Source organism: Oncorhynchus gorbuscha, linkage group LG18 (assembly GCF_021184085.1).
Source record: "Oncorhynchus gorbuscha isolate QuinsamMale2020 ecotype Even-year linkage group LG18, OgorEven_v1.0, whole genome shotgun sequence".
NCBI lineage: Eukaryota > Metazoa > Chordata > Actinopteri > Salmoniformes > Salmonidae > Oncorhynchus > Oncorhynchus gorbuscha.
The window spans coordinates 3,758,736-3,769,444 of NC_060190.1; positions in this window are offsets into that span (position 1 = coordinate 3,758,736).

The window sequence follows — 10,709 nt, forward strand, 5'->3', positions numbered from 1 at the left end:
TCATCATAATAACTGGTACATCATAATAACTGGTACATCATAATAACTGGTACATCATAATAACTGGTACATCATAATAACTGGTACATAATAACTGATACATCATAATAACTGGTACATCATAATAACTGGTACATCATAATAACTGGTACATCATAATAACTGGTACATCATAATAACTGGTACATCATAATAACAGGTGCATCATAATAACTGGTACATCATAATAACTGGTACATAATAACAGGTGCATCATAATGGTAACTGGTGCATCATAATAACTGGTGCATCATAATAACTGGTATACATAACAGAATAATAACTGGTACATCATAATAACTGGTATCATCACATCATAATAACTGGTACATCATAATAACTGGTACATCATAATAACTGGTGCATCATAATAACTGATACATCATAATAACAGGTGCATCCTAATAACTGGTGCATCATAATAACTGGTACATCATAATAACTGCTGTAATTGAGGAAATCATAATAACTGGTTTCATAATAACTGGAATCATTTGTAAAATAATAACTGGATGGTAATAACTGGTACATCAATATAACTGTGAATGATAATGGTGCATCTTATGGTGTTTGACTGGTACATCATAATAACTGATACATCATAAAACTGTAATAAATAACTGTTTTAACTTGGTTTGTGGTTCATAATAACTGGTCACATCATAATAACTGATACATCATAATAACTGGTACATAATAATAACTGGTACATCAAATAACTGGTACATAATAACTGGTGCATCATAATAACTGGTACATCATAATAACTGAAGATCATAATAACTGGTAGATCATAATAACTGGTAATAATAATAACTGGTAGGTGGAACTGATACATCATAATAACAGGTGCATCGTGGAACTGGTGAGGAGGTGGAATCATAATAACTGGTGGAAGAGGGTGAGAACTGGGAGGGAAACTGGTGAGGGAGGGAACATAATAACTGGTACATCATAATAACTGATACATCATAATAACTGAGTGATCATAATAACTGATGATCATGGAAGAGGGTGATCAGGTAAGATGGTGCATCATAATAACTGATCATAATAACTGAAATCATAATAACTGATACATCATAATAACTGATACATCATAATAACTGAGGGATGGAAGAATAAATGGTGATCAAATAACTGGTGACATCATAATAACTGATACATCATAATAACTGATACATCATAATAACTGGAAGATCATAAGAGGAGAGGGTAATAACTGGTACATCATAATAACTGGAAATCATAATAACTGATACATCATAATAACTGAAGATCATAATAACTGGTGCATCATAATAAGGGTACATCATAATAACTGGTATTTGAGGAAATTAGAGTATGTTTGGGAGGTGGGAGGAATCATTTGGAAAATCTGGATGGAAAGTAGAATGAATAAACTGTGAATGAGGATGGTGGAAGATGGTGTTTGAGGGTCATCATGGAAGGAATGGATTCACATCTGAAATGTAATAAACTGAGTGTTTTCCTTGTTTGAAGAGGTTTACTAATAAAACTGAGGGTCACATAATAGTATCCTGAATTGGAATACGGAAGAGGAAAGGAGGGGAAAAAGAGGGTGAGGAGGAGGTGGAAGAGGGTGAGGGAGGTGGAAGAGGAGAGGGGAGGGAGGGAAGAGGGTGAGAGAGGTGGAAGAGGGTGAGGGAGGGGAAGAGGGTGAGGAGGTGGAAGAGGTGAGGGAGGTGGAAGAGGGTGAGGGAGGTGGAAGAGGGTGAGGGAGGGAAGAGGGTGAGGGAGGTGGAAGAGGGTGAGGGAGGGAAGAGGGTGAGGGAGGGAAGAGGGTGAGGGAGGTGGAAGAGGGTGAGGAGGTGAGGTGAGGGAGGGAAGAGGGTGAGGAGGTGGAAGAGGGTGAGGGAGGGAAGAGGGTGAGGGAGGTGGAAGAGGGTGAGGAGGTGGAAGAGGGTGAGAGAGGTGGAAGAGGGTGAGGGAGGGAAGAGGGTGAGGGAGGGAAGAGGGTGAGGGAGGTGGAAGAGGGTGAGGAGGTGGAAGAGGGTGAGGGAGGAAAGAGGGTGAGGAGGTGGAAGAGGGTGAGGGGGAGGGAAGAGGGTGAGGGGAGGGGAAGAGGGTGAGGGAGGTGGAAGAGAGGGTGAGGGAGGTGGAAGAGGGTGAGGGAGGTGGAAGAGGGTGAGGGAGGTGGAAGAGGGTGAGGAGGTGGAAGAGAGTGAGGGAGGTGGAAGAGGGTGAGGGAGGTGGAAGAGAGTGAGGGAGGGAAGAGGGTGAGGGAGGTGGAAGAGGGTGAGGGAGGGAAGAGGGTGAGGGAGGTGGAAGAGAGTGAGGGAGGGAAGAGGGTGAGGGAGGGAAGAGAGTGAGCTTGAATTGGTTGAAGATAGCAAAAACCAATTGGAGATGGTTTGTTAAAGAAGAATGGTAGAAAGTATAAGCAGAGTGAGCCGTAAGCCAGATCGAAGACAGGTGGAGAAATGGAAGGGAATTAGTGTGAATTATAGGAGGTGGCCGGTGTGGTGCACCGATGGTCAGGGTAAAGATGAGTCTGATGGTAGGAGTGATATAATGATGGTCAGGGTAAAGATGAGTCTGATGGTAGGAGTGATATAATGATGGTCAGGGATGAGTCTGATGATGAGATCTGAAGATGATCTGGATGGTAGGAGTGATATAATGATGGTCAGGGTAAAGATGAGTCTGATGGTAGGAGTGATATAATGATGGTCAGGGTGAAGATGAGTCTGATGGTAGGAGTGATATAATGATGGTCAGGGTGAAGATGAGTCTGTGATGGTAGGAGTGATATAATGATGGTCAGGGTGAAGATGAGTCTGTGATGGTAGGAGTGATATAATGATGGTCAGGGTAAAGATGAGTCTGATGGTAGGAGTGATATAATGATGGTCAGGGTGAAGATGAGTCTGTGATGGTAGGAGTGATATAATGATGGTCAGGGTGAAGATGAGTCTGATGGTAGGAGTGATATAATGATGGTCAGGGTAGAGATATAATGATGGTCTGTGAAGATGAGTCTGATGGTAGGAGTGATATAATGATGGTCAGGGTGAAGATGAGTCTGTGATGGTAGGAGTGATATAATGATGGTCAGGGTGAAGATGAGTCTGATGGTAGGAGTGATATAATGATGGTCAGGGTGAAGATGAGTCTGTGATGGTAGGAGTGATATAATGATGGTCAGGGTGAAGATGAGTCTGATGGTAGGAGTGATATAATGATGGTCAGGGTGAAGATGAGTCTGATGGTAGGAGTGATATAATGATGGTCAGGGTGAAGATGAGTCTGATGGTAGGAGTGATATAATGATGGTCAGGGTGAAGATGAGTCTGTGATGGTAGGAGTGATATAATGATGGTCAGGGTGAAGATGAGTCTGATGGTAGGAGGATATAATGATGGTCAGGGTGAAGATGAGTCTGATGGTAGGAGTGATATAATGATGGTCAGGGTGAAGATGAGTCTGTGATGGTAGGAGTGATATAATGATGGTCAGGGTGAAAGATGAGTCTGTGATGGTAGGAGTGATATAATGATGGTCAGGGTGAAGATGAGTCTGATGGTAGGAGTGATATAATGATGGTCAGGGGTAGGAGTGATATAATGATGGTCAGGGTAAAGATGAGTCTGATGGTAGGAGTGATATAATGATGGTCAGGGTGAAGATGAGTCTGTGATGGTAGGAGTGATATAATGATGGTCAGGGTGAAGATGAGTCTGATGGTAGGAGTGATATAATGATGGTCAGGGTGAAGATGAGTCTGATGGTAGGAGTGATATAATGATGGTCAGGGTGAAGATGAGTCTGTGATGGTAGGAGTGATATAATGATGGTCAGGGTGAAGATGAGTCTGATGGTAGGAGTGATATAATGATGGTCAGGGTGAAGATGAGTCTGATGGTAGGAGTGATATAATGATGGTCAGGGTGAAGATGAGTCTGTGATGGTAGGAGTGATATAATGATGGTCAGGGTGAAGATGAGTCTGATGGTAGGAGTGATATAATGATGGTCAGGGTAAAGATGAGTCTGATGGTAGGAGTGATATAATGATGGTCAGGGTGAAGATGAGTCTGTGATTTTGATATAATGATGGTCAGGGTGAAGATGAGTCTGATGGTAGGGTGATATAATGATGGTCAGGGTAGTCTGTCTGATGGTAGGAGTGATATAATGATGGTCAGGGTGAAGATGAGTCTGTGATGGTAGGAGTGATATAATGATGGTCAGGGGTAGTCCTATAGATGGTCAGGGTGAAGATGAGTCTGATGGTAGGAGTGATATAATGATGGTCAGGGTAAAGATGAGTCTGATGGTAGGAGTGATATAATGATGGTCAGGGTAAAGATGAGTCTGATGGTAGGAGTGATATAATGATGGTCAGGGTGAAGATGAGTCTGTGATGGTAGGAGTGATATAATGATGGTCAGGGTGAAGTCTGTCTGATGGTGAGTGATTAATGATTCAGGGTGAAGATGAGTCTGTCCTGGTAGAGTGATATAATGATGTCATAGTGAGTCCTTTTGAGTTTTGATGGTTGAGTCATAGTGATGTCCTGAAGATGAGTCTGATGGTAGGAGTGATATAATGATGGTCATGTTGAGTCATAGTCTGTCCTGATGGTCAGGGTGAAGATGAGTCTGATGGTAGGAGTGATATAATGATGGTCAGGGTAAAGATGAGTCTGATGGTAGAGTGATATAATGATGGTCAGGGTGAAGATGAGTCTGATGGTAGGAGTTATAATGATGGTCAGGGTGAAGATGAGTCTGATGGTAGGAGTGATATAATGATGTCAAAGATGGGTCTGATGGTAGGAGTCCTATAATGATGGTCAGGGTGAAGATGAGTCTGTGATGGTGGAGTCATATAATGATGGTCAGGGTGAAGATGAGTCTGTGATGGTAGGAGTGATATAATGATGGTCAGGGTAAGATGAGTCTGATGGTTATAATGATGGTCAGGGTGAAGATGAGTCTGATGGTAGAGTATAATGATGGTCAGGGTGAAGATGAGTCTGATGGTAGGAGTGATATAATGATGGTCAGGGTGAAGATGAGTCTGATGGTAGGAGTGATATAATGATGGTCAGGGTGAAGATGAGTCTGATGGTAGGAGTGATATAATGATGGTCAGGGTGAAGATGAGTCTGATGGTAGGAGTGATATAATGATGGTCAGGGGTAGGAGTGATATAATGATGGTCAGGGTGAAGATGAGTCTGTGATGGTAGGAGTGATATAATGATGGTCAGGGTAAAGGTGAGTCTTGGTAGGATGTATGAGGTCAGGGTGAAGATCTGTCTGTTTGAGTTTAATGATGGTTGGAGTCATAGTGATGTCCTTTTGAGTCTGATGGTAGGAGTGATTAATGAGTCATAGTCTGTCCTATTGATGGTCAGGGTGAAGATCAGTCTGATGGTAGGAGTCATATAATGATGGTCTGATGAGTCTGATGGTAGGAGTGATATAATGATGGTCAGGGTGAAGATGAGTCTGATGGTAGGAGTTTAATGATGGTCAGGGTGAAGATGAGTCTGATGGTAGGAGTGATATAATGATGGTCAGGGTAAAGATGGGTCTGATGGTATGATTGATGTCAGGGTGAAGATCTGTCCTGTTTGGAGTGATATAATGATGGTCAGGGTGAAGATGAGTCTGTGATGGTAGGAGTGATATAATGATGGTCAGGGTGAAGATGAGTCTGATGGTAGGAGTGATATAATGATGGTCAGGGTGAAGATGAGTCTGATGGTAGTTTTATAATGATGGTCATGAAGATTGAGTCATAATGATGGTCTGTGAGTCTGATGGTAGGAGTTTTGGTGGGTGAAGGTGAGTCATGGTAGTATAATGATGGTCCTTTCTGTGATGGTTTAATGATGGTCAGAGTCATAGTCTGATGGTAGGAGTGATATAATGATGGTCAGGGGTAGGAGTTATAATGATGGTCAGGGTAAAGATGAGTCTGATGGTCCTTTTGAGTAATGATGGTCAGGGTGTTGAGTCATAGTCTGTCCTAATGATGGTCAGGGTGAAGATGAGTTGATGGTGAGTGATATAATGATGGTCTGTAAAGATGAGTCTGATGGTAGAGTGATATAATGATGGTCAGGGTAAAGATGAGTCTGATGGTAGGAGTGATATAATGATGGTCAGGGTGAAGATGAGTCTGATGGTAGGAGTGATATAATGATGGTCAGGGTGAAGATCTGTCCTTGGTCAGGGGTAGGAGTGAGTTAATGATGGTCATGTTGAGTCTGTGATGGTCTGTCCTCAGGGGTTATAATGATGGTCAGGGTAAAGGTGAGTCTGTCATGGTAGAGTATAATGATGGTCAGGGTGAAGATGAGTCTGATGGTAGGAGTGATTAATGATGGTCATAAAGATGAGTCTGATGGTAGGAGTGAGTATAATGATGGTCAGGGTAAAGATGAGTCTGATGGTTTATAATGATGGTCATGTTGAGTCTGATGGTAGTCTGATATAATGATGGTCAGGGTTGAGTCTGTGATGTTGGAGTGATATAATGATGGTCAGGTGAAGATGAGTCTGATGGTAGGAGTGATATAATGATGGTCAGGGTAAAGATGAGTCTGTGATGGTAGGAGTGATATAATGATGGTCAGGGTGAAGATGAGTCTGATGGTAGGAGTGATATAATGATGGTCAGGGTGAAGATGAGTCTGATGGTAGGAGTGATATAATGATGGTCAGGGGTAGGAGTGATATAATGATGGTCAGGGTGAAGATGAGTCTGTGATGGTAGGAGTGATATAATGATGGTCAGGGGTAGGAGTGATATAATGATGGTCAGGGTAAAGGTGAGTCTGTGATGGTAGGAGTATAATGATGGTCAGGGTGAAGATGAGTCTGATGGTCTGATATAATGATGGTCAGGGTGAAGATGAGTCTGATGGTATGATATAATGATGGTCAGGGTGAAGATGAGTCTGATGGTAGGAGTGATATAATGATGGTCAGGGGTAGGAGTGATATAATGATGGTCAGGGTAAAGATGAGTCTGATGGTAGGAGTGATATAATGATGGTCAGGGTGAAGATGAGTCTGATGGTAGGAGTGATATAATGATGGTCAGGGTGAAGATGAGTCTGTGATGGTTGATATAATGATGGTCAGGTGAAGATGAGTCTGATGGTAGGAGTGATATAATGATGGTCAGGGTGAAGATGAGTCTGATGGTAGGAGTCATATAATGATGGTCAGGGGTTTGGAGTGATATAATGATGGTCATAAAGTGAGTCTGATGGTAGGAGTATAATGATGGTCAGGGGTAGGAGTGATATAATGATGGTCAGGGTAAAGATGAGTCTGTGATGGTAGAGTGATATAATGATGGTCATGAAGATGAGTCTGATGGTAGGAGTGATATAATGATGGTCAGGGTGAAGATGAGTCTGATGGTAGGAGTGATATAATGATGGTCAGGGTGAAGATGAGTCTGATGGTAGGAGTGATATAATGATGGTCAGGGTAAAGATGAGTCTGATGGTAGGAGTGATATAATGATGGTCAGGGTGAAGATGAGTCTGATGGTAGGAGTGATATAATGATGGTCAGGGGTAGGAGTGATATAATGATGGTCAGGGTGAAGATGAGTCTGATGGTAGGAGTGATATAATGATGGTCAGGGGTAGGAGTGATATAATGATGGTCAGGGTGAAGATGAGTCTGTGATGGTAGGAGTGATATAATGATGGTCAGGGTAAAGGTGAGTCTGTGATGGTAGGAGTGATATAATGATGGTCAGGGTGAAGATGAGTCTGTGATGGTAGGAGTGATATAATGATGGTCAGGGGTAGGAGTGATATAATGATGGTCAGGGTGAAGATGAGTCTGATGGTAGGAGTGATATAATGATGGTCAGGGTTGAGTCTGATGGTAGGAGTGTATAATGATGGTCAGGGTAAAGGTGAGTCTGTGATGGTAGAGTGATATAATGATGGTCAGGGTGAAGATGAGTCTGTGATGGTAGGAGTGATATAATGATGGTCAGGGTGAAGATGAGTCTGATGGTAGGAGTGATATAATGATGGTCAGGGTGAAGATGAGTCTGTGATGGTAGGAGTGATATAATGATGGTCAGGGTAAAGATGAGTCTGATGGTAGGAGTGATATAATGATGGTCAGGGTGAAGATGAGTCTGTGATGGTAGGAGTGATATAATGATGGTCAGGGTGAAGATGAGTCTGTGATGGTAGGAGTGATATAATGATGGTCAGGGTGAAGATGAGTCTGATGGTAGGAGTGATATAATGATGGTCAGGGGTAGGAGTGATATAATGATGGTCAGGGTAAAGATGGGTCTGATGGTAGGAGTGATATAATGATGGTCAGGGTGAAGATGAGTCTGATGGTAGGAGTGATATAATGATGGTCAGGGGTAGGAGTGATATAATGATGGTCAGGGTGAAGATGAGTCTGATGGTAGGAGTGATATAATGATGGTCAGGGTAAAGATGAGTCTGTGATGGTAGGAGTGAAATTGTTTGTGTTTCTGCTGATCAGAGGGAACAGGTGCTCCGCGTTACACAAATGGGGACAAGAGATGTGAATTGTTTTGCTCTAAAGAAAAGTACACCATTGAAAGGAGTGATTACTGGGGTCGCATATAATATGAAAGTGGACAAAACAAAAGGGGAAGATTCCCGGGGCTTGTGATGTCACAGTTTGGTGCCACGCAGAAAGACGTGACAGAGGAGTCATAGTCTGTCCTTTTGAGTTGTCATGTTGAGTCATAGTCTGTCCTTTTGAGTTTTCATGTTGAGTCATAGTCTGTCCTTTTGAGTTTTCATGTTGAGTCATAGTCTGTCCTTTTGAGTTTTCATGTTGAGTCATAGTCTGTCCTTTTGAGTTTTCATGTTGAGTCTCAGTCTGTCCTTTTGTGTTTTCATGTTGAGTCATAGTCTGTCCTTTTGAGTCTTCATGTTGAATCATAGTCTGTCCTTTTGAGACTTCATGTTGAGTCATAGTCTGTCCTTTTGAGTTTTCATGTTGAGTCATAGTCTGTCCTTTTGAGTTTTCATGTTGAGTCATAGTCTGTCCTTTTGAGACTTCATGTTGAGTCATAGTCTGTCCTTTTGAGTTTTCATGTTGAGTCATAGTCTGTCCTTTTGAGTTTTCATGTTGAGTCATAGTCTGTCCTTTTGAGTCTTCATGTTGAGTCATAGTCTGTCCTTTTGAGTTTTCATGTTGAGTCATAGTCTGTCCTTTTGAGTTTTCATGTTGAGTCATAGTCTGTCCTTTTGAGTTTTCATGTTGAGTCATAGTCTGTCCTTTTGAGTTTTCATGTTGAGTCATAGTCTGTCCTTTTGAGTTTTCATGTTGAGTCATAGTCTGTCCTTTTGAGTTTTCATGTTGAGTCATAGTCTGTCCTTTTGAGTTTTCATGTTGAGTCATAGTCTGTCCTTTTGAGACTTCATGTTGAGTCATAGTCTGTCCTTTTGAGTTTTCATGTTGAGTCATAGTCTGTCCTTTTGAGTTTTCATGTTGAGTCATAGTCTGTCCTTTTGAGTTGTCATGTTGAGTCATAGTCTGTCCTTTTGAGTCTTCATGTTGAGTCATAGTCTGTCCTTTTGAGTTTTCATGTTGAGTCATAGTCTGTCCTTTTGAGTTTTCATGTTGAGTCATAGTCTGTCCTTTTGAGTTTTCATGTTGAGTCATAGTCTGTCCTTTTGAGACTTCATGTTGAGTCATAGTCTGTCCTTTTGAGTTTTCATGTTGAGTCATAGTCTGTCCTTTTGAGTTGTCATGTTGAGTCATTGTCCGACAATGTGATATCAGCATATACAAGTTATCCTGTACAGATGTTGTGCCTAATCCATTAGTTGTTACAGGTGTCAAGATGAGCACGTGGCAGAGGTGTGTAGGAGGGAGGTTCCTAGGTGTGTGAAGTGTGCAGAAGGGCATGAGACAAAGAAATGTGTAGCATTGGGGAATGTAGTAGTATGTATTAATTGTAGAGGAGCCCGTGAGGCTGGGGATCAGACATGTCCGGTGAGAGAGAGGCAGGTTGAGGTTGGAGGAACAGTCCAGGGTTACAGTAGTACAGAGGAATCATATGCTGAAGCACAGTAGCAGAACTAAAATCACTGGTGAAGCCAGTAAAAAAGCCACATTACAACCTGTTGTGATCATTTATTTGTTTGCTCTATAACCCTTTCGTTCATACACCACCTTGACATACACAAGGCCGTGACAACAAAATGACAGTCACACAGTGGAGGAACAGTCACACAGTGGAGGAACAGTCACACAGTGGAGGAACAGTCACACAGTGGAGGAACAGTCACACAGTGGCAGGAACAGTCACACAGTGGAGGAACAGTCACACAGTGGAGGAACAGTCACACAGTGGAGGAACAGTCACACAGTGGAGGAACAGTCACACAGTGGCAGAACAGTCACACAGTGGCAGGAACAGTCACACAGTGGAGGAACAGTCACACAGTGGAGGAACAGTCACACAGTGGAGGAACAGTCACACAGTGGAGGAACAGTCACACAGTGGAGGAACAGTCACACAGTGGAGGAACAGTCACACAGTGGAGGAACAGTCACACAGTGGCAGAACAGTCACACAGTGGAGGAACAGTCACACAGTGGAGGAACAGTCACACAGTGGCAGAACAGTCACACAGTGGAGGAACAGTCACACAGTGGAGGAA